The 25,929-nt window shown below is 37.7% G+C and overlaps 2 protein-coding genes and 2 pseudogenes across 4 annotated transcripts in view; 1 reads left to right on the top strand and 3 right to left on the bottom strand.

Moving 5' to 3' along the window:
* The window catches only part of LOC146454419 (uncharacterized), a 241,301-nt gene that overhangs the window by 3,923 nt on the left and 211,449 nt on the right, over positions 1 to 25,929 (bottom strand). The window lies entirely within an intron of this gene.
* LOC146454426 (uncharacterized) overlaps positions 1 to 25,929 on the bottom strand; it is a 328,274-nt gene that overhangs the window by 249,058 nt on the left and 53,287 nt on the right. The gene's annotated exons all lie outside the window — the stretch shown is intronic.
* The window catches only part of LOC146454428 (uncharacterized), a 205,343-nt pseudogene that overhangs the window by 155,151 nt on the left and 24,263 nt on the right, over positions 1 to 25,929 (top strand). The gene's annotated exons all lie outside the window — the stretch shown is intronic.
* LOC146454430 (uncharacterized) lies at positions 430 to 21,648 on the bottom strand (annotated as a pseudogene).

Raw genomic sequence — 25,929 nt, 5'->3', positions numbered from 1 at the left:
TGTCGTCTCCAGTAGAGTGAGGCGTCTCGAGCTAAACCGGGACTAGGCGGAGTTTGCCAGCACTTACTTAGAACGTTTACAGCTTTTGAAAATGGGAGTCACCGGCACGAAACAAAACCATTTTCGCTGGTAAAACAAATATAGTTAAATTCAATGATACCATGGGAAATTAATTTAGGTAGGTTTATCAGAAATTGTTTAAAACTGTAGTGAAAATGCATCTTTCTTTCAAAAAAAATATCGCCGAAATAGATAACTCACATTATGTATGTAACAGTGACTTTATATGTTATTCTTTTTAATATGCATCGCCACAAAAAGATGGATGATTTCAGTAATTAAGGAAGTAGGATTCGGCGTTGAAAAGGAAACAACTTCAAACAGTATTACCTCTTTCAGTAAAGAACTGGGAACCACCAACTTTCGCTTTTATTTTAAAACCTTACCTATACCTCCAGCATCTGCTGTGTCAGGTACTTGAATTTCAGCTTCAGGTGTTTCATCTTTAGCTTCTACTGCTTCACGTTTGGCTGTCACTGCTTCTAATGATCGATCCTCAGCCCTCGATTCCTCAAAAGGAAACCCCTTTCGATCTGTTGCTTCTGCCACTCCACCTTGAGCTTCTAAAGCTGTAGCCTCTGATTTCGATACCCCACCTTTGGCTTCCATTGCTTCTCCATTTATCTTTGACCCTTCATCCTGGGTTTCCGCTTCTCCATGTTCAATCTCGACTTGTTCATCCTCAGCCGACTCAAAATCAACTCCCTCTTCTCCTTGAGCTTGCAACACTTCGTCTAGATCTTCTGGAGCTTCACCCTCAGATTCTGATACCTCAGATTTAGCTTCTTCTGCACCTCCTCTTATCTCTTTCTTTTCATCCAGGGCTTTTCTTACTTCACTTTCAACTTCCGTTGCCTCGCCTTCAACTTGCTCTATTTCTCCCTTTATCTTTGCTTCATCATCCTGGGTTTTCCTTTCTCCATCTTTAGTCTCCACTGATTTATCTTCCTCCACTACTTTCTCTGCCTTTTCAGCTTCCGCTACTTCTTTCGTAAATTCCAATGCTCCACTCTCAGTTTCAGCTGCTTCAGCATTAACCACCGCTGCTTCATCCTCACCTTTCAATGCCTCATCCTGATCTTCAGCTGCCTTATCTTCTGCTTTCACTGTTTCACCTTTGACTGCCACTGCTTTACCAATGATGTTCTCAGCTTTATTTTCATCTTCGCCGACTTTACCCTCACACCCCTGTGATCCATTTCCAGTCTCTGCCTCTTCCTGGACGTGCAGAGCTTCATCCTCTGCATCCGCGGAGTCATCTGTAGCCCCAATCATTTTGACCTTGGCTCCTACAGCTTCACCTTCAGCTTCTGCTGCCTTACATTCAGACTTTTCTATTTCAACCTCAGTTTCCAATTCTTTGTCTCCATTTTCAGCTGTTTCATCTCTCACTTTCTTTTCTCTGTCTTCATCAGTTTCCTCTATTTTCAAATCTGTTTTCATTACTGCATCTTCAGCGCCCAGTGCCTTGCCAACAGCCCTGTCTGCCTCACCTTCAGCCTTAGTTGTTTTGCCATCAGCTCCTAGTGTTTTATCTTCACCTGCTGCTGCTACCTCTTCAGCTTCATCCCCCGCTGCTACTTGAAACTCTGCTCCTGCTACCTGAGCCTCAGCCTCCATTGTCACAGCCTCTCCTCCTTCAGCTTTAGCCGCTTCTTGTCCAGCTTCACCATCTTCCGTGTCATTTGCCTCCTGATGGGCATCGCCTTTTCCTCCTGTTATTCCAGCCACTATCTCTTGGTTCACTTCAGCGTCAGGTCCAGCTTTGCTATGATCTTCACCAGCTTCTGGCTCCGCCTCATCTTTTGTTCCTGGTTTTTGTTCTGGGTGTTTGCCTACGTCATCGTTTCCACCTTGGTCTATCATCTCGGTACGAGGTCCTGCGTTAATACAATAGCACACGTAAATGAAGTAATCTGTTTCAAAGTACTCAATACAACTAATGTAAAACAGATTAAAATGCGGAAATGAGTGAGAAATACAACTCAACAAAGGAACCAGGTAGTTTCGTTTTAATTTGGGTTTTTAATTTACGATCTAATCATATTCCAAACTATTGAATATCAAAGCTCAGCCCTAGAGGTGTTTTCTCAGTTGCTTTTTTACATTATTGCCCGGGAAAGCGAAACAAATAGCTGTTTCCTTGATTTACGTTTTCTAATACAATGACTCTGTGCCAGCCCGTAGGCTTATAACAATTATAATTTTGATTTATACCGTTCGGTTGCGACTTTCAGCGTATTCTTTCTAAAGTTCTATGACGATGCTGGAATAAGCTTGTTATTGACGGGCAAGCAATTTTGCTACTTGCAGCAGCTACGAAAACCGTACAGAACACTTGCAAGTGTGGACCTGTAACTTATCATCTGTCTTTTCTTTGAGGGCTGCAAAATAAATGAAGTGCTTTACCTCGTGCGACGACGATCACTGGCTCTTCTCGTTCATAATCTGCATTAATAAGAAAAATAATAATGGTCAAGGCTGTTGTACTTCTTAGTAAAGATTAAATAGAGTCACTTTCGTAATACAGGTCTCCTGATGAGGCTGGTATCATTTAATCGGCAACTTTATAGTGGGTATTTATCAATACGGAAACTTTTTTTTAAGTTCCTATTGATTTTGATTTTCATTGACTGATAATATGTTCTCTGAGAGCTGAAATTTATTATGGTATCCAAAACGTCACCTTATCTTAAGATGAAAGAGTTGTGAGAAGCTTTGTCGAGAACTAACTTATTAATTAAGAGAAGATTCAGGGTGTAATACAAGCGTACCTGTGTCCGATGATGCATCCCCTACTTCTGAATCTGAAAGCAATAAGAGGGAAGAAGTCACATTAAATAGTTTAAAAGGATATTCAGATAATCCTAATACTCATTTGACGTTTCAGGGACGAATATGGTGCAAAACTATTTATAGTCTTATAAGAAAAAATAGACAAAAGAGAAAGAAATCTGAGATAAGCCATCTACATGAGTGATAAAGTTGAACCTATGCTACACATTGACATTCAAATCCTAGCAGTAGGGAGAATGTTTTTCCCATGAACCTAGTTTATGGCCTTAGCTCCTACGAGTCCACTGTATCTCAGTGGTAGAGCATCCGAACTAGTAATCGGAAGGTCTTAGGTTTGACTCCTGAAAGGAGCACTCGAATTTCGTTTTTCCGAGTATGCCTCTGCTAAACACTGAATAATACATCATTCTCAAAGAATAACTTTTTCTGATTACAAGCTAGCTTTTACGTTTTGAAGATCCATTTATTACAAGAATATATCTTTCTTCGGATTTTCATTGTCTGTTATTCTGTAGGTATTCTGTAATGGTACACAGCACTAGATTACTCCTCGAATCACCTTGCCCAGCAGCTGCTTGACCGAGAACTTGCATCTCCAGCATTTTCTGGTCTTGCTCGTCTTCTGGCAAATTAAAGGAAAGCCAGAAATAAATGTAACCAATTAATAACAAGTTATAAAGAATAAATGCACAAGTATTTTACTAAATAAAGGCAAATATATAACCAGAAAAAGAACGGAGACTAGTGTTTAAAAAGGTGCCACACTATTAGTGCACAGCTTATAGTACACACTGAAAAGGACGAAAATAAACGAAAATAAGGCGGTGAATTGTATTGTAATGGTAGATAAATTTACCCTGGTCGCTCTCATAGTCGTCAGTGTCCTCGTCTTCCGATTCATCATGTTCCTCTTCCCCTCCTTGTTCTATTACAAGCAACATAAACGTGAGAATGGTAGTAAAAACTTAATTTAATTTCAATTTCAGCTTTATTTTTTGAGGCACTGGCTACGGACAACCCAAAGCTGGTTCCTTGTGGGGCGTTTACACAGCTATATCGATAAACAAGTTGACATGAAAGTGCCAAGGTTATTTAAAACTCAGAAAAAGTTTTAATTGTACTAACCTTCATCGCCTTGACCACAGCGAGGAATCCCACTCAAATAGCACCAGAACTTTTGCATTTTCTGTTTTAAGATCCCACGCACCTGAAAAATAAGCAGTTTAGTTAATTTTTAAAGTTTTCATTAATTATTTTAATTTATGAAAATAACAAAAGCTATCAATATGGTAAAGTACACAATCATGTTCACACTAAGGGAGGGAAAGGAATTGGCCAGCATGAACTTGGAACCATCCTACACTGCGACCCGTCCTCAAAATTTTATTTGACGCTAACATAGCAAAACATTATTTTCTGTGTTTCAATTTTTGTCTTTCTTTATGACTTATTTGATCTCCTTACCGCTAATATTACATTTTTAAATCGTTTTTTTTCCTAGCTTGTGTGTACGTTTTGTCAATTTTGTGGTATCGAGAGGATTTTACGATAAATGGGGATATAAAAGTTGCCGGGATCTGTTATTCCTGGGCGTAAAAGGTGTGCAAAAACAACAGCAGCAAGTATGTTTTTTTCGCGCACTACTGAATTTGTACAAACGTAGGTTTAGTTCATAAACACTTATGCAGATTGTAGTATTAAAGAAAGTCAATGTTCCCCCATGTTAGCTAGATTCACTCAATGTGTGATAAATGAAGAGTCTATCTTTGGAATAGCTGATTTTTTTCTTTCTAGATTGTCTAATGAAGGGTACAAGAGGTTACATACCTGTGGGGTTGCAAAGGTGTAGAGTACTGGATTCATTGCTGAGTTAATTGGTAGGACAAAGACAGCAATCCACACGGCGATATCGTCAGGTGGCTCAAAGGCTTCGTTTAACACCGAATTCAAACCAATCACCACAATCGGGATCCAGGATACAAGGTCGGTTAAAATAATCCAAAACACACGTTTGGCGAGGGACGTTTCTCTCTTGGCATCTCTTGCCCTGGCTTTTCGTTCCCTTCTCGTACCTTGATGGGTGAGCCGCCATCTCGACATGCAGGTCTTGTACAAAATCATGGAGTACGCCACAATAATGACGATAACCAGAGCCACATTCAAACCCACAAATACGGCAATTGAATATTCCCATCCCGAAATAAAGTCGGGGTCAAGCTGGAGGGGAATACACGACAAATGATTTACCATAGTAGAATATGCTTTTGTCATGGTCATGGAAATAGCGGATGCCGAAGGTTGGCATGTAAGCAAAAAGAAAGCCGATCACCCAGATGGCAAGGCAAAACTTATGGGCCTTCTTTCGAGTGAGTCCCTTGAATTGATAAGGGAACACGATCTTCTTCACTCGCTCAATCGCGAGGAGCGCCAGTGTCATGATGGATACCTGGCTGGACATCGCCGACATTCCCCCTACCATCTGGCATCGAAAACCGGTTCGCCACTCAAAGTCATGCAGATAATATTCACCAGACCAGACAACATCCATTACCCCGACAGTAATAAGGTACACTCCCATCAGTCCATCCGCAACCGCAACGTGCATCAACAGAATCGTTTGCACGACATTCTTTTCTTTAAAGAACACTCGCCAAGTAATCACAAACACAGCCCCAAGAATCGACAAAATTCCAACCACCCAGATGCACCTCTTTGGGTTTACGTTCCGAAACATACTGTCACAGTTTGCAAAATTGTCATTGATGAGAAAAGCGCAGCCGGCGTCTTCCTTGAATTCCGCATGGCAGCACATAAGGTTGGTATCAAGTATTCTGCAAGATAATCATAAAGGCCAAACAATTAACACTTTAAATGAGTAACTTCGAATGTCGCTTCATGTCACTGTGCAATTGGCTGAATTAGTCAGTAAAGCGTTTAATAAGACTTTTTATTTGCGTGCTGACAATGCGTAAGGTTTGCTTATTGCTAGATAAATTGCGACAAATGTGGGCATATGACATAACATGACCCTGTTAGCGTTTTAGGATTTCAGTATTATTCTCTGCGATGAGCATTCATTCCTTTTAGCCATGAATTGTTGTTGCTATAGGAAAAAATTCACAAAAGAGACGTTATGTTTTTGAAGGCTTTTTATTATTTTTGTTGAAATATGTATGAAAACTAGGGTATAATAATTTGTAGATTAAAATCAAAAGCCTTTTGTGTAGAGGGTATACCACTGTCAAACTCAACAGTAGGGCAGGAAATTTTTACCAAATTTGGGCATAGCGTGGCAAAAATGTGAACAAGCTAATCCCGTAACGTTCAAATGTTTCCCGTTGTTTCCCGAGCTCATAAGGCCATAAATGTACTGGGACTCCAATGATCACCTTGTAACTTACTGGTTTCGAGCACGCGTACAGAAAGTCAAAGGATGGAACCCACCATAAAAGAGACTAAATGCTTTATCGCGCATATTTCAAGCCCAGACTTCATACGCCTTTTAAATGACGTGCAAACTATTTCCTTTAAAACCCAACAGGAGTTTGCATTTTTCTTAAAACAGTCATTTCTAGTTTTCCCTAACCCTAACACCTGAAAATGAATCAAAACCTGCCAATTACAGCTAACAACAGGATTTCGTATCTGAACAGAACTGAATTTCCTAGTTTTCAATAGGTTTCCTACGATCATTGACAGCAGTTAAACATGTCATCATTGGTGGAGTTTCCATCTTCTTTTCATGAAGCTGTTATGGAATATTGAGACTCCAGTCCCTTTTGCTGTACAGTAGGTATTAACTCGGAAAGTGCGTAGACAGGTTTTCACAATAAAATTTGTTTGGGTATTCTTTATTGGAAGCTCAGGACTAGTCAAAGGGAACTTCGCCTATATTAGTCCGCTGAATTGCGTAGGTTTATAACAATTATTTTATCAAAGAACATAACATGTGTGTGATGTTGTCCATTCCAGCGAAAAAACCCACAGGGAGTTCAGCCATCAGGTTATAATGCATAAATCTGAAATTCAACACATAAATATGTAACTTATTTAGGCGCTGAGTTGCTCGCGTAATTTAAGGCCCGGTTGGTGTAACTTTGGAAATAATGTTAAGATATTCACACATATTCACGCAACTTCCCGCTGTCAGGATAAATCTTTGGTGAATTAGGTCCAAAATAACCCTGTTCAACCTGGTGGGGGATGGGCTAAGTTTGAAAGATCGCAACTTTTTTAATATTTGAAGCAACAGCACCAACCTCTGCGACCTTACCCAAGATTTACACGAAAGAATATGATACACCATGTGTTTCCATGGGAATACGTGTAGCGTCGTTACTTCGCATTTCTATATTCCATGGCTTTTGATAATTGGTCTTGATTATTTTGGAGTCAGGGTTTTCCTGGGGTTGTGTAAAAATCGAGCCAAGACGGTGGAGTTTGATCAGTGCTGTAATTCTCACGTCAAGTGACGTCATACCACTTGGCTTGTTAATGAAAGAAATTAAGCGCGGTTGAACGCCGGCTAGGTTGACATATTTTTGCACAAATGATACTTAACATTTACAGCTCTGCGCTTAGCGGAATGGAGTTTAAGTGAAAGTAGAGCTGTAGGCGGTTAGATATTTTTCCACACAAACGAGAGACTCAGTGCAGTCTTTAAGGAAGTAAAGTTCATTAAAATGCTTAGTCAACAAACACCATACTGTAACGGTGAGCTCTTCCTAGAAGGCCTGACTACTGTCTTCTTCAAATTGAATCACTTATGATAACAATAATAACGGGAATTTCAGTTGAATCCACACAGTGGCACAACTCTCCACTGTTTCCATGTCTAATTGGAATATGGAAATATTGGTTCACTTTTTGTGGAGGGAGGAGAACTGGAGTACCCGGAGAAAAACCCTCGGGGCAGGAACGAGAACCAGCAACAACAACGACAAAAACAATCACTCAATCAATCAATCAATCAATCAATCAATCAATCAATCAATCAATCAATCATTTAATCAGTCGTCAGTCAATCAATCAACCAATTAAGCAGTCAATCGATCAATTAATCAATCAATAATTCATTCAACCTATCATGAAACAATTAACCAATCAATACATTCACCCATCCATCATGCTAAGTATGTTTTCATTTCCTTGGATTGCACAAGGCAATCACTTTGCGTAACAAATATTGTCTTCTAGGATATTTTTGATTGATGTAACGTGAGACAGAACTCTATTAAAGGCCGATTTAGACAGTACAACTTTTGCTTATACGACTGTCGCTAGCGATTTCCAGAGCGCGCTGCTCGCCTCATAGGATGTTAAGACATTTTTTAAAATCCTACGACATTTTTTTGTGACGTACACGACAGTCGTAAGCAAGTTGTAGGTTTGATTTACAAGAAACAATTCGTGTCGTAGGCCTGTCGTAAGTCTGTCGCATGCAACAAAGTAGTAACGTGTAAATCGCCCTTCTAATATAAGTGTTAAAGTAAAGTTCTTTCAACAATGATTGCGAACTATAAATAAATCATTCGTTTAAAACCTTACGAATTAATTCTTAGCTTAGGTGTTTTGTCCACGTTTTTCTTTTTCCGCACAACTCACACATAGCCAGCAAAAATGTAAATGGAATATAAATTTGTTCCTATGAAAACCAAAGAGTTATACTTACAAAAATCGCAATGTTTTGACGTCTTGGAAGGTTTCTAAGGAGACGTTCAGGATATCATTATCGTGGATGTCACTACAAAAAAGAGATATGTGTTGTTAATATTATATTGATTTGATACTATTGATGCTTTTATGAAGTTGTCATTTCACAATAATAATGTTTAGAGAAGCGGACACCCACAAGACCATCATTTGGTGTCCGTAATAGCAGAGTCCACAATTTCTTCGTACCCCGCTATTGTGAACTCTCGCTATTACGGACACCAAATAATGGTCCCGTGGGTGCCCGCTTCTCTAAACATTATAATTGTGAAATAACAACTCCATAAAAGTATTGATCGTATCAGATAAATGTAATATTGACAGATGTCACTATAATGTTACGAGCCAAAGAAGGGGCAAGTCTGTCTACAACATTGAAATGACAAAATCAGCTAAAATACCGTTGTCGTTGAATCGTTTATTATTATGACGAAGTCTCCAACAGAAATAGCTAGCCTTTTGCATATCTTAGCTGCAGTTTCAGATTGCTCTTTTTTTTTTCCATCTGATTAGGCATTCTCGACGCCATTGATTGGCCAGCTGCTTAGTAACTGTGGTGACGTTATTTCTGCGTAATATAAGGCTTCGCCGAGTTCGGGAATCGAACCCGGGTCACATAAGGCGTACAAACAAAAGAAACGCAACCCACGTAAGGCGTCAAGTCCGAGAATCCATTTGTGGAAGTCGAGTTCTCTCACCAGCACGCCATCGCTGCTCCCAGATTTTATTATTCTTGTACTTTTATGACGTCGAGTAATCCGTCGATTTTCCAAACGTTGCTTGCGGTTCCTTGCTCGGCAATTCGTCTTTAACGAATTTAATTTCTTTGGGATGATTGGCCTTAGTGACAGGAATTAACAATCCACCGTATTGATATGAGGGGACGTCCCGTACGCTGATTTTTTCATGAGCCAATCTAAAGGAAATTGAATACTCTGATACTGGGCAGCCGGGGATTCGTAACAATTCATTCGTTTGTGCCGAGATGATTTGTTGAGGTCCTCTAAATCGTTGTTCTCAGACTTTCTACTGATGAATCGCTATAAGAACGTAACAAAGTAAGTCCCTGAATGGCTCGACTAGCAGCAACATCCTGAAGCGATTTCAGATAGTTGAATTTGTCGATATTCGAGAGAGATGCGTTATCGTGCACCCTAGATTTGTACACAAGTCCCAATGTCTTCTCCAGGTTGTTACGTCCCCTCGAAATTTGGGACCATTTCCAAAATGAAAGATTAAACAGGCAGGTGGTATAGTAAGTACCACTAATCAAAGCCAACCGGTTAGCTCACTTCGGGGGCATTCACAACCCATCACTTCATTAATTGTAAACTGCACCACAACCACTCTGGCAAAGTCCCCACACAGTGTTGTAAATCATCCTTGAAAATCACCCACGACTAAGTGGATAATATTATCTATGTTGGTATATATCTTCTGACTTTAAAGTTACTTAGCTATTCATAGCTCTGTGCGTGTCTAAGATATTTTACCCAGTGAAGGGCTAACCATTGTCTACTCACAGGGACAAAAGACTCCTCATCCCCTTGAAAATCCGCTTGGGTAGTTCTTTAATATGATTATTCGACAGATACCTTCAAAAACCAAACAAGTTAAAAAGGTATCAAAACCAAGAAACTCGACACGCGCTTCAATTTGGTTACCATGTAGACACTTTAGATAAGTCTGAACCACCACTCTCCATTTCGTTCAGAGGCGTATACGAAAACTGTTAGCAAGTTTCCATTTTACACACATATAGCCGGTGTTCAGTGGTCGGCTCTTCAATTGAGGTTTAAACAAAAGGAACTTTGTCATTCCCGCAACCAGGACAAATTCGGTTTCAGAGTCGTTTAATGTTTCACTGTAAAACTGCTATTAGATGATTTACATTTGTATTGTATACTTTTATTAGTTTGTTTATCAATCAGAATTAGTCTAGTATGGCAATAAATGGCATTACTTACAAATCAAATAAGTCCTCCAAGCCTTTGAACTGACCAGGATGAAGCTTCGATATGTTGTTTTCCTCCAATCTCCTAATATAGTTTTGTAGCAAACAACAAAATATAACAGGTCAATTGATTATGATGAGCAATAGCCCAGCTATGATGTTGTTACAAGTAACGAAACCTTTGTAAATGGGGAATAAAGTAGAAGATACATTATTTACATACAGTTAGTTCTAGTTCGAATTGGTCTTGTTAAAATTTTAAACAATAAATTTAAGTGAAAATCGCTAGCTTAAAATTTATTCAGCCAAAGCCTCTTTTAAAAATTTATTTCCGAATATTTTTACCACAAAATTGGCAAATCTCGTTGAGATTCCTAACACTGCAAGATTGCATCCTCCTTATGTTTAAAATGGTGTTATAACGACAATAAACTGTGCGATTAGATGTTAGCGAGTGTTTACTTTTAAGAAAAAACATTTATTACTCCTTCGTCTCACTTCTATTCATCTCGAGGGTTGGTGAAGAAGGAAAAAGAAGTACTAGTACACGCTTTTACATCAAATGAAAAGCGGAAAAAACCTTGTCAGTTTTCTGGCTAAGATTGATTTGGCAACAAAATTAATGAGTTTATCGAACTTTTAATTTTCTAGTTTTATCGTCATATATTTTACATCGTATAGTTAAAGATTTACCGAAAACCTTGAGTACAAATATTAAAATTAAAGCTGTCCGACAATTCGATGATGCAATCATCGTTATCAATGCAAAGTGGCTGTTTCTGGCTTATTGTAAATAATAAAGTGAAAACAATATAACAGACATAAAGGGTCAGTTATTTAAACAGAGTCTACCATGGATCGCGGCTTAAGGGCCCATTTAAGTATCTCATTGCTAAGCTACACGGTTGCTATCCAAGTGCAATTTCACTTCCGGTCAGCCAAAATGTTTTCGCGCACTTTTTTCGGCGCCGGCTCGGCGTCGCCGACTCAAGTCGCCGGTACCTCTTTTTTTACTTCGTTGGAACAAACAAAAGAAAAACTTTTCGTTTATTTTTTTATTGATTAATTTTCTGCTTTACGGTTACAACATGTGAGTCGTGCCTTTATTTTTGAAACTTGAGTGTTTTGCTTGAAAATGTCATCCACGTACACACGTAAACAGAAAGCCGCAGCGATGGCTGAATGTCGATGGGGCAATCTCGAAAAGGTGACAGTACAAGATTTCCAGTGTCAGGTTGGGAATCGAGATCTCAAAGATGCGGAGACACAAACTGAAATTAGTATTGTGCTATCGTCACCTGCAAACTTCAAAGAAAACTCTGTGTCCGCGACCTTTTTGACCGCTCCTAAACTCCCTGACGTCTTTTGCGATAAAACTGTGCGACCATGTAAACCTGTGTCCGTGAACTGCCCTTCCGAACCTGAGAAACTCCACTGTCTAGATATAACACAAACAAACGAGGCTACTAAACGAGGCCACTAAATTGCAACCACTCTTCCAAGACAGCATGGAGCAGCAGACGGTGAGCAAGGAGGCTTGTAAATTGTCTTTGAAAGCAGCTCTAGCTCAAGAATTTTATTCTTACATCAAAAATGCTAACCACTCGATAGAAAACCTGACTGATAATGGTGAGCTCGAAACTTGTGATGGACAACTTCCCCTTACAACGTCAACCTTGCATGAGAACGTAGTTAACAGTGATTTAAGTAATCTACAGCACTGTGACTGTGAAAAAGAAACTGAATTCGAATTTTGTTCTGTAAAAAAAAGCACAGTTGAAGAGTTTGAGTTCGAGTGTAGTCGATGTGGGAAAAAAGTCAACTTGAAGAGTAGCATTCCTGTCGTTAAAGCCACAACTCGTCCAAGATCTGCAATACGTAATCTTGTTGCTCTTTCATTTCTTGTCAATGGGCAATATTTCAGAGATTACCACAAAATTCTCGGGACTCTCGGTCTGGATCACGTCATTTCCACTCAGTGGATCCATATTATTGAATGGATTGCACCGTTCGTAAAAAGGATCGCGGACTGGAGCGTGCAAGAAGCAAGAACTAAAGCAGTTCGACGTGGAGATAAGTCATCATTGCGCATCCAGTTCTACGGCTTTTATCTGACTCGCGGCCACTATTTGAATAACAGCTCAGCTACCGTCCACGATGCGAAGAATGGCAAAATCATTGCGTACTCACACCGAATAAAGCGCGGCCAAGGTGCTAACTGGGAGGGGACAAGCGGTGGAGCAGCCTGGCCAACAATGCTTAGGCACCAGGCCCCTAAAAATTCGCTCACCACTTCCGGTGCCGCGAAAAAAGAACTTTTCTTCTCGAGAGATAATTGTAGTTGCTGGATTTTAAAACAATTTGAAAAAACATCATATTTTCTCGGAATTCAAGCATGGGTTTTGCGACAAAATGAAAAACAAAACAAAAAATATGCGCAAAAGAGTGGTCAAAGAAGCACAATTTCCATTCCCTTTTTTTAATTTTCATTGTAAACCAAAACGCATGCTTAAATTTCTTCAAAACGGCTTTTGAATTGTTATTGTACAGAAAATGCGGTAAAAAGGTTTAAGCCGTTTAGTAAAAATGCATTTTTCTGTTTCTGGTCACGTGGCATTGGGCGTGGTCCGATGACGTCATGAACTGGACCATATTTGCCCCCTATGGGTATTGCCCAAATTTCTTCAATTGAAACATACAAGTGCAGAGTTATAGCAAATTTTTCTCTAGCAACGGCATCAAAAGATACTTTAATGGGCCCTTAAGACAATCAGTGGGCCTCCAAATCTGTTGATAAGCGGTTTATTTTAAGTAGATAACTAGTTTTCTAGGCTGGGATGTAAGCCTTCCTGCTACTGTCAGCAGTAGACAATGTTTAGATATGACTGTTGGCAAAATTGAAAATGGTTTAGCACGTGGTTTTGTCAAACACTGTCTAAACCGTCTTTTAATAATTGACCCTTAGTGTTCTTAGTAATTATGTAAATAACTTGGCGCGGATGGAGTCAGCTTGTACGTTGAAAGCTGGTTTAAGATCTTAAAAGATCAACATTACGTGAATTAAGCATTCAAATTTGTTGCGGCATTTTTTCGGCACTGGAAAGTTGCTAGTTAAATTATTTTTTTAGTATCCCGTGCAAATCGTACATGTGCTTGCCTATAAATTGAGGAATTTAGTGAACTGTGTTCGGCAACACGTTGATGTAAGTGTCGTTTGGTGTACCCGACAAAGTCCATATCGCATAAACTACATTTATATCGCATTGTTGGTTGATGATACTTGGTTTCAGTTCCCTGGATTTTAACACGTCTCCGATTTTCCGGCTTGTGAACACAGGTTGAAGGCGCAAGCCAATTTCGTTGCCTAAGGTCATCAATTGTTTCTTTGTGCCGTCCGCCGGTGAAAAAGAGGGTCCATGGCTTAAGCCGGCGACAAGCTAGGCGATTTTATGATCGTCAGCGAAAAAATTTTATGATCGTCAGCGAAAATCGCAAGCGATTTCCGCCACCGATTGATGGGGACACACTTGGCGATTTTTTCGCCGATCGCAGCGATGTGGCACTTAAACATTGTTCCCAGGCTCCATCTTACCGCTACTATCCGACATTTTGAAAGGACATGTAATAAAATAGCCCATACTTATTAGTTGACTTTACTGGCGATTTGCAGCGCCCCGATGAGCGTAGAAAATAGCGGGAACGAGAACACTAGGCGAATTTAATCACCGATATCTGACATGCCAAATATCGACGATTTTATACGTCGATATTTTATACGATTTTATATTCAACTACGAAGAAACAGCCACTTTGCCTTGATAATGATGATAGCATCATCGAAACGTCGGAAAGCTTTAGTTTCAATATATTTTACAATTGTAGATCATGTCAGCGTTTGTAAAGTTTTTATGTATTTTTCTATACTTTTGAATCAATTTAAACAGTTTCGTGAGATTCTTAAAACATGGATACGTCCCATTACACGAACCACAAAGGGAACGATATATCTTACAGAACCAATTGTCATAACTTTGTCGTTATTGAAATACCTGGGCGGTGCTTTTCAATCCCACCACCCCTACCCCTTCCCTCTCGCCTGCTATCATCTGCTCCCTTAAGGCTTAGGAACTCAAAATATATATAAAAAAAAAACCATTAAATACAGCTAAAATTGGGTTGCATTTGTTAGCTGCTGTCACAGTTACTGCATGATGCAGTTTTCTAATTAAGCGATCTAATTTTTATATGAACCAAATATCCATGAACCTCACTTACAGTATCTTTATCTTGGTCAAGTTCTCGAAGACGTCATGGGAGAGATTATTAAGTTTGTTTTGAGCCATCCACCTTCAAAACATACATACATTTTAGCTGTGCAAATAATACAACTAGCCACAACTTAGCTAAAAGTACTCAGAATTAAACATTTGGTGCTTTAATTAACTTGACCCTTAATCTACACCGGTAAGGGATAAATTATGCCCCCAGGGACTTTAAACCTGGACAGCTTTTTCAATATGCGCACAAACTCCTTAAAAAAACTTTTGGACCTTTCCAGGTATTTATCTCGAAAAGTTAAGGTGTGATCGGTTAGAGTTCATTGAGTTCGATGTTACCATTGCAGCCAAATGTTAACAGATATATATTTTTTTTTTTCAGAAAATTGGAAATACCTCGATGTTACTTTTGTGTTTGAGCTGATGTTATCTTTCCTTATTGGTTTTAACTTTTTTTTTTTTCAATTTCGGCGCGTTTCTGAAGTCTTGCGAAATCCAGAAATCAAAAATGGTGGATCCGATATGGCCGCCATTGGGTAATAATGGTGTGTTTACCGCGTCATATGACGTCATCACTTCTCGTTGCAGACCTCAAAGGAAACATCCTTTGACGTACTGTCTATCCTCCAGGCCTGATTGTCGTAGCTTTTATAGTTACAAGGTTATGGAGGAGGGGGAAGGAATCCCCTCAATACCCTCCACCAAAACACAATGATCGTAATGTGTTAGTTGGGATACATTTTGTCCGCTATAGAGCAACTTAGTCACTGGATAAAGTTATACGCTCTTTGGAAAACCAGAACCTTGATGTTAGTGGTTAATACTCCCCAAAAACAAGACCAAGGGCAAGTATTAACGTCTTTAGAAGCGAATGGAAACTATCAACAAAAAAAGTAATGGAGCATTTTTGTCGAATTCCACCATACTGATTGTTCTCACTTACAGCTGCGTCAGGTTGACAAGGTTCCCAAAAATCCTGCGTGGTAATCTCTTAATATTATTGCGAGACAAATCCCTGTTGATCCAGAAAAAAAAAATACAATCAGGAATCTAGCAAAACACACAGCTTTTCATAACAGTAAGATTAACATCGACTGAGTTTATAGACTTAGTTCAGCCACTCAGCTGATATAAAAGTTACGCGTTTCTCTCCCAATCATCCAGCACCAAAGTCTTACTTGGTCCCTAGATCAGATAATTTGTTTCTTTTCATTCTAGTCGGTACAATTTTGATCATTCAGAATAAGTGTATATGCAGAATGAGTCTATATGCAATTGAATTATTCAACTACAACATATAGCTAGGAATCACCTGGTGCACCATCTAGTAGCAAAATTAAAAGTAACTGACACGAACAACTGCATCCATTAACGTTATAATTTATTATTCAATATAAACGTTAGCTGTCTAACAACCAAATCCACATCTGCTGTCCTCTTAGCTTGGAAACACATTAAGTTGAATTTTACGCGGAAAGATTTCTTTACTTGGATAATCATGTAAACTCATTCCCTGGATATCATGCATGTTATAGCAGTACTATTTTGTTTACTGTGTTTTAAGCGCTACTCATTAATTATTTTAGGAGACTGAAATTATTGGAGATGAGAAGTAGCACATGACTAAACAATTGTAAGAAGATTTGATCTCTTGATACTCACAGTTCGTCCAAATTTTTGAGATCTGCAAACAGTTCAGCATCTAACTTCTCGATATTGTTATCGTGTAACCACCTTCATAAGACAAAAATGAAGCGAACAAAATCAGACGAGCCTATCTGATATTGACATTGCTCAAACAGCACTAGGTTGTATAGGAGAAAGGAAAATAAATCCAAGGGAAGAAACTTATTACAACTAGCTGAAGCATTAGAACAAGATTACGAATGTTGAAAGCAGGAAAACATAATTAAAACAATTAAACTTCTTTAGCATCATTATAGCCATGGGTGAGTACGAGGTTGCGTTTAATCATTAATGAAAATACCCTGACCAAAAGGTTAATATGTAAATTGAGATTGACAACTGATGGCAGATTCATTGTTAACAGTTAAGCCATTAAACGATAGTATTCAGGGGGCTCGACATCATCTAAGTGTTGAAACATGACATAACTTAGTTTCTTACACAGACAACCGAGCATGTTATTACTCCTATCTAGACAGGGAGGGGAGGGGAGGGGAGGGGTACGGATTGTGCCTGCGGCAGCCATTTAAGGTTTAAAGTTATTAAAAGTTAATGAAATAACTTTTAAAACACGAAGACGCCATGAAACTTAAGGACTTTTTCAGAAACTAACAAGTGGTTATACCAACTTGAAATTAGATTGCTTTACTCACAGTTCGTCTAAATCTGTCAATCCACGAAACAGACTTTTGTTTAACAGCGTCAGGTTGTTGCTGTTCAGTCGCCTGCACAAGGAACGAACATATCAAGGATTAGAGACTATTATATGCTGCGAATTATACTTGATTATTATCGAAATTATAATGTTCAAACTTATATTATTATTCTTGTTTGTCGCGAGATTTGTTTCTATATATTGTTTATATGAAAACAGGAAAATAATAGTTATATGTACAGCCACATTGTAATAACTTGTAAAGGATGTATTAAAAACCCAGGGAGACTAGACATTATAATTTATGTCTGGGAGCTTTAGCAAATAGAGGGCGTCCATTAAAAGGAGATATTTGATAAGCTCAAACAACTTCATCAATTTTAAGATTTTTTTAACAATGTAATTGGAGCTGTAATTGCTCAACAACTCCCTTAACTATTGTAATCAGTTGTGTTTCCGCATATCAGTATCTCTTCCAAAGTTATGGTCGACAAACTACTGAGGTAATACTTCTTCAGCTACTTAATTCTCCGTTATATATATATATATCCTCGGAAGCTCTTCACCTGGCCCTTTAGTGCGCATGACGAGTTCTGGTCCCCGTTGTTCGAAAGCCGAGGAACGCTAATCCCCGATTCAAAATTAAGCAAGGTTTTCTTCTCGCTCATTAAAAGTGTTTTTAAAAGTTTAAGTTCTAAGCTAGCGGTAAAGAAGAGTCTTAGACAAAACTGAGGAACAGAAATCGTTTTGAAGATTCTTCATTGGTTAGCATGCAATGAAACTCAAATCAAAGTTCACGTTACCCCAGGATTAACGTAATCGGGCTTTGACTGAACTCTGCCCTGAACGCAGGCTTAATAATTATAAATTATTGATTAGTTTATTTCACATGAAATAAGCGTTTATTTGATTTACTTCATGTGAAAAAACAAACAAACAAACAAACAAACTAACTAACAAACAAAGGAACAAACAAAAAACAAAGAAACTAATCAGGTTGATAAAGGGTTACCCTGCGGCTTGAATTTGGTCATTATCCGTTGGTCTTCTTAAGTATCAAAAGTGTCATAAGAATTGAAAGTGTATCGTTTATAAGGAAAAGAATAGAATGCTACTTACAACCGGATTAGCTTTTTGTTGTGGCTGAAGATTTTTGGTGGTAGGTTTTGCAATTTGTTGTACTGCATATACCTACAAACATAAAAGAAAAAACTCGCGATAAGAAATAGGGAGGCTTTCAATGATCGTGGTATAAGCCATTTCCTAATTGCTGTGAACCTACTGTGAAGGATCAATCTAATTTTCATCTACAGCAAAGTTTTATATCTTTAAATTATAAACTCTAATGTTGCCCAAGACCAAGACAAAAGTGCCAAAAGCGACAGCTATCACAAAAGCTGTTATTGTTGACATTTTAGCTTGCCATAACTGTTTTAACATTGAACGTTTTTGTTAATTGTTGGCACAAGTAAAGGTAAAGACTTCCCTACTTAATGTATCTATGAATTACCCTCAGAAGATGTTTGTTTGAGGTTTTAGCTTGTACTTTATCATGATACACAACACACTTCTTTAAAAGAAACCAATTCAAAGAACCATTTTCAGGCGGAGCCTCTAAAGTTTGGACCGTGCTATATAAAACTTCATCAATTACTTAGCACCACCTCAATCATTTTTCTTTTTGATTAAACAAGTGCAATAAACCATTGATCCTTTACGTGGCATCTCTTAAGTTATATTTTTTCAGTGTACAAAATAAGGCAAAAAAAGGATTTTACTTACAAATACTCCAAATTCCTCAAGCCATGAAACACACTTTCGTTCAACTGAGTCAGATTGTTGTCGTTCAAAAGACTGCATCGTTTACAAAGGAAACATATTAAGTATATTAGCAAGGTAGCTTCATACAAAGAAGACAACGTTTAGTATCGATCATGGTAAAGAATCCCATTATGAACACTGTGAATGACTAAGGTCACCGCGTTGCTTTGTGTAGGGTAGTCATGAACATTCGCTTGTTGCGAATGGTCATGGGCTCCAACATTGCTAGGGGCAAGATTTGTTCTGGCCACTGAAGGAGTGAACTGTAAGTTACATTAATGGTAGTGTAAAAGGCTATAAGCGTTGTAGGGAGATGAATGCTGTGCATTTATGCCTGTTGTGGAATGACCTTGTAATTGATTTCAAGTCTCTTGAACGAGATCATAACATTAAAGGACGGTTTCTCCTTTTGCTACTGCGCATGCGTTCTATGCATCTCAAGATGGTCCAAAAATCCCGGGTTTATTAAGAATGGTGCCTACTAAGACAAAAATATTTTTGCTCCGTTTATGATTGTGCAGATACGCAGATTTCAGTAAGAATTACTGGATTAAAAACTAAATTAATAAATATAATGGTAACCAGTTTGTAAAAATGCTTCTATTGTTATGTCCTTTAAAACCTTTTAGGATTATTGTTAGTGCATTATCTTCGAAAAAGATAGGTAAGTAGGCACTGTCCTTAAATAAGGGCTCCCAAAAAAAAAAAAAAAAACACCAAAAGACATTGGGAATTTTGACAGAAAGTAATTTTAAAGTAAGCCGTTGAGCCGGTCCACGAAGAAAATTGTACTTTTAAGGTACCTATCCATGAGTTCTAAACAGCTTCCGTAACGAATTTTTCAGAGATTTAAGGGAAGGAATGAAAGCTAGGCAAACTCCAGTTACTAATTAGCTAAATATTTACTCCGACAACAAAATGTTTTCGTGTGCTCAAACTGACCTTGCATTGTTTGACCAAAGTTTGTTTTTTTCAGGGTAGTGGGATTTTACATGCCCCTTATTGGTTAATGTAACTTGATATAGAAAAGTGTCTCAAATGTCGTTGCGATAATGAATTACTGCTTCAATCAGTGTTATTAAGAGATGCAAATATGGAGCTTGATCTAAGAAGTACCTTTGAAACGCGTTATTTTGTGCCTCCTACTTATCTGAAGTTTAGGTGGGAGTGTTTTGCCAGATTCTAAAAATAGCATTTGCCGGAGTTGAAATAAAGCATCTCATATTGAGTGGAAAGTTTCTGGAGTCGTTGTTTGTGTTTCGAGGGATTTTCTCGAGCGCTAAATTGAATCACTTGGCTGAAGAAAACAAAGAAAACATCTACAGAACAAAATGATCAAGAACACAGGGAACAACTGCAGATAACTCCCACTTTTCTGAAAATTTTTTAATGGACTCGAAGGCGTTTCGGTTCCGAAAAACTGTTTTACGAGTACAATGTTTATTGCCAGAAAGTCGATTTTTAATAACTTAGAGAGCTAAACCATTGAAACCTTTATAAGGTCAAGAAGCACCTTGAGCTAATTTATACGAGGAACTACCACCAATCAATAGGAAATGGATTTGAAAATAATCTTCTTAACTTTTTTAGAAAAGGATCCCAAGCCTCAACTGAGTAGAATTTTTCACATCTCACTAAAATTTTATACCCACTTTTAAGGTGGTCTATTTTAAGTAATTTCTCTTTTCTTTTTTTTTTTCCTTTTTTTTTTTTTTTGAGATAAATGCCTTGTTCCCATGTTCACTTACATGGTGTCCAGCTTAGGATTGTTGTCAAATATTCCTGGAGGTAATTCTCGCAACCCGTTGTTTTCCAACCACCTACCAAATGTAATGAGATATAGAACTATGCAAAAGGGCCAACACAAACACATAAAATGACAACACTCCATTTCCTTGGGTAACCTGTACATTTACTCCCCTATGGAAGATGGACCCTTCGTTTAGCCTTTTATGACATTCATGTATGCACTTAACCGCTGATCACTTGCTCTTAGACATCCTGAGGTGTCTTGTTTCAATCGAAAGGTGCATAATGGTTGAGTTGTTTGCGGTGGAATGTGCTCTGAGATTTACAATTTATTCTGTGATAGTTAAGGAGAACAGGACACAAAATACTTTAAGTATCGATCAATTCATGCGATTTTCACTTAGCTTTCACGTCCATTGTAGTTCAATTTTATCCAGTGAATTTCTGTATTGTTTTGATTTCAGTGAATCGTTGTTCGCATAATAAATATGCAGTACAACGCATCTCAAAGGTCTTGTTGCCGCTGGTTTAGTAGAAACATCCACCTTATTAATTGAAAATAAAAAAATAATCAAAATTCAAATTTTAAATTTTAAAAATAAGTGCTTGGAAACACCAACTTATTAAGTTCCGAATATAAATCTTTAATGTTGAGAGAATAATTATTAAAAATGGCTCGTAAAAGTAAGGATAAAGCTGTATATTTTTTTCGTTCGCGACAAGACAGACAAAAGATGGTACATGTATTATCACATAGGCATAGGAAGCTGTAGTTATGTATAAATCATGTTCACTGCATTAAACAGCGTTCTCACATTTCGTCACTCGATTTCTCCACTTTAGTTTTAGATGTGCGACTCTTGGAATAACTTACAGACTGTCCAGCCAAGGATTCTTATCAAAGACGCCAGGAGTTAAGTCCTTCAGTTGGTTATTCGACAAAAGTCTGTCAACAAACAATCATAACTGAAAATTAACTCTTAGCGGGTTAATAATCCATGTTTCAGCATGTTCAAATGCCGTCGTAAGTTAGAATAAGTACAGTAAAACTACGCTTATATATCTCAGAGAGCGGCTGTTGTTGTTGTTGTTGGTTTTTTTTTTTTTTTATAAATACCTACATGACAACTTCAATATGTAAATTACTAGCTAACAATTATGATAGATATGGAAAGGTTGTTGTGAGGCAACGATTGAAATGTGAAACTTGCTGATTGAGAATAAGCTCTTCCCACTTAATATACATGCTTCCTCCATTTTGAGTTGGGAATTTATTTAATCAGATTCCATAACAGTAAAGCGATCCGAGAATGACGTAACGCGGCAAGGTACTGGATTTTCAAGATGATTTTCTTTGATTCATGAAGTTTAAAACAAAAACCAACAACAACGACAAAACAACTAACAAAACAGTATTTAGGGTTAAAGTAGCGCATTTGGTGGAGTGGAAGTGTCATTCACGATCATTAACTATCAAATAAGCGTGTTTGGTGAATTTACTCACAGCCCATATGAAGCAACCTGTTTCTCGTCTGATTCCGGATATAGGTTTGTTCGAATAATTATTCTGTCACTAACAAAAACAAATAATACCGTGGATTGATCATTTGTAATGATGACAAATTGAAATTATTATTCAACACATTGTAACACTGTCAAATATGGTTATAGTGCACTCAATAATAATTGCCCGCACCCAACAGATATCCTGCGATACACGTAATTTCGTGTGTCACCTCAGTCAACATGTTTTGAGCAAATAGATTCCTTTCGAAATATTAAAATTCATTTTGATATCGAGTTCCAGAGGACACAAACAACATAAATGAACAAAGACGATTATTTAATCTCCTTTGTTTGTGTTTTCATAGCCTCATTGTCAAGTTGAATGATAATATATCGAAAGGAGGCTATTTGGATATGTCTCGTAACATTTAGGCTATTTAGCCGACATGCTGTAATACACATTCGACGTCTCTCGTCCTCGGTCATTTTGTGAACGAATTGTTTAACTCTCCTGTTTGACGGAAGGCAATAAAATGCAATATTTACCAGTTCGGGACACTTATTATGATTCTTTTGTGTTTGCTGTCGGTGCAGTTGTAAATAAAAAAAATAATAATTACATGCCATTTTCGTTTAGAAACTTCAATAAAAGACAACGATTTCTCTCCACATTATCCTTGTATCAATTCTATGAAGTCTGTCGCCATAGGGCTGTTGGGGAAGACAAATATTGCCTTGCAGATAACACGAGTCGTTAGTATCATGCCAGTACGGAACGAGTATGTTTACTTTTTATGAAGTTCGCAGGTTCGCTGACGTTGGTATCCTTCTGTAGTGCTGTAAATACCGGAAGGAAATCTTTTTCGCAAGTATGGTATTCAGTAATTGGTAATACGGCGACAAACTATTGCTAGGTATACACTTCTTACTAGTGCAACGTAGCGCCTTTTTCTCGTCAAAAGAACCGTATCTTAGGCACTGAGAGTTCATTTGTCGCTTTTCTCGACACTGATCAGGCACGAACACGCGGCACAATATTACCCACAACAGGCCATTGTTGCAGCATTGTAAAGGGCTATTGTCACTTTAACTCTTGCTTATGTAACTCATTGCACATATTCACGAATAAAATACTTCTTGGTTCCATTTTCTAATCATAAAGTTTTACCTCGTTTCTACAGAGATATGGGAACATAGTTTTCAACCAATCGGAGCAAGCGATCGCTGAGGGGTAAGGGTGTGAAGTGCGATGTGCGATTGTATACTGACGCAATATTTTGGTCACAGTTTTCAGACCCATGGAACATAAAGACCGACGATTTCTTGTTGTTTACAAAGATAGAGCTTTACTTACTCCTTGCTCTTCTTTCCCAGCAGATTATTCTTATCAAAAACTCCTCGATGTAGGTATTCCAGCTGGTTGTCATTCAAATTCCTGTCAACATACAAGCATAATTTGATGGCAACCATCACTTAACGTAATATACTTGTTGAAGTAAATTTAATAGTCCGTTGTTCCTAGACTCGTTCGTGTAACAGGGTAATTTTCTGCTTCTCTTGTAGAGGAAAGTATTACTTACAGACCTCTTAGTTGAGTAAGTTTATCAAAAACACTCGCAGGTAACGTCTTTAGCCCGTTGTTCTTCAAGTTCCTGTAAGAAAAAAAGTCATTAACTAGGTTTCAGCATTACAAAATCCTCTTATCTCATCAATTACTTCAGCAGTCAACAGTGTAAGTTTACTTACAGAATATACAGCTGTATGTTGAAATCAAAAATTGCTTTATTTATAACACAGCACAGCAGTGATTTAATACCAGCCGCAAGCTTTAAGAAGGTTGTTTTCGAATTACCATGTTAATAACGTCCAGATTTTTAAGAGTCACAAATCTAACGGATTTCATTTAGTATTTTACTTTTCCATGCTGATTTTTAAATGATGCACTTGCGTGATATTTGAACTACGCAAAAATTGTGAACTTTGCTTCTTTGCTACATGTCTGACAGTTTTTATCTTGTTCAACCAATCAAATCATCTGGACCATTCTAACAAGGATTGCGATTGGCTTATTTCAGCGTGCTTTATGAGAGTACAGATGCAGACTGACGCTACTTCTGTTGGTTTGGAAAATAAAGTTTGTTTTAAAAATGAGGGTAAATGTGTGGGAGAATATATATATTTTGTTACCATAAAACAAGTTAAGAAGGCTCGACTGTGCTCTGTTCTGTTGTAAATCACTTAGAAAGCGGCTAGCGCACTCAAGAAGTAGGAAGAAACACTCAACTACGTCTCGTGTTTTCCCTACACTTCTTTCGTGCTGAAGCCGCTTCCTGCGTGCTTTAGAACAGAACGGAGCACAGTCGAGTCAATTTTGGAGCATATGCCTGCCAAAAAACGGTTGCTATTTGATAATTAGAGCAAATTCAATAAACTTTGACCGATCACAACAAATTGTTTCCAGACCCCCTTAATTTATCAATTTCTTCAGCACTTAATTTGAGTACGTTTACTTACAGAAACAACAGTTTTGTGTTGAAATCAAAAACTCCTTTATGCAAGACCTTAAATGGATTGTTACCCAAGGCACTAGGAAGAAACAATAACAACGTGTGCACAATTATCACTCTATTCATTAATGTTGTTCAATAATTATTTTAGTCAAGACAGACAGCAACCTTAAACGATTCCAATTGGATTAATTTTTCTTGTTGCTTTTAAAGAGCCGTTTAACTGCGATTAAAAACTCCTGGACTCAATACCTTTATCTGGTTGTTACACAGAAACCTATAAGTTAACAGGGACAGTATTGCGATGGAAATGAGTTTTTTATGTTTTATTTTCTGTTTAGAAAGTAAAGAAAATCATTTACTGGTGAAATTGCTGGTGAATTTTAAATATTTAATTTGTGGTCACAAGTCAGTGATAGAATAAATGTGATGGACTATTTTAAACCTGGTGAATAAATGGGAATGGTCATTATGCGTTATTCAGCTGAGGAAAAACTATTTGTGGCAAATTAAAGGAAGAAAAAATTTGCCTTATATCTTGGAGTTGTCCAGATATTGTATAAAGAGGGAAGAATAAAAAAAGATAAAATATATTTTTTTTATCGAAATTTTAATCCCTAGTTACTTTAACCCTATCTTTCTTGGCCTTTTGGTGCCGGGGTGTGGCATTCCGCCCCGCATCCTTCCGGCCTCGGCCCTGCCCCCTTACCGCCTCCTCCCCGCCCCCTCCATAGCTTCACACGTATGAACACTATGAGTTGGAGGATAGACTAGCACGTCTTAATAATTTCCCCCTTAAGGCCCGGATGGGAAAGTTATGAAGTTACAAAGCACGGAAATTGAGTCACTATTTCAAAATGGCGATATTGGATCAGCCATCTTGGATTTCGAAAATATTAATTAAAAGTATAAATAGGAATTTAACAAATAAATAAATAAATTAAAAATAAATAAATAAATAAATAAATAAAAATATTAAATTAACTTACAAGGAATAGATTCAAGATTTAATAATAATAATAATAATAATAATAATAATAATAATTAATAATAATAATAATAATAATAATAATAATAATAATAATAATAAGGTTTGAGCTAAGCACTTAAAACTTGACGCTTAAAACAAAGCAATGTGCTGGCATCTCTTATGTCCTTGCTAAGTTAGTTCTTCACGTTCAACAAAAATTAATGGTGGACTAATTC

Source organism: Pavona decussata, unplaced genomic scaffold, assembly GCF_977016875.1.
Source record: "Pavona decussata unplaced genomic scaffold, jaPavDecu1.1 SCAFFOLD_302, whole genome shotgun sequence".
NCBI lineage: Eukaryota > Metazoa > Cnidaria > Anthozoa > Scleractinia > Agariciidae > Pavona > Pavona decussata.
The sequence above is the reverse complement of the archived record's forward strand: the minus strand, read 5'-3'. Positions and strand labels throughout refer to the sequence as shown.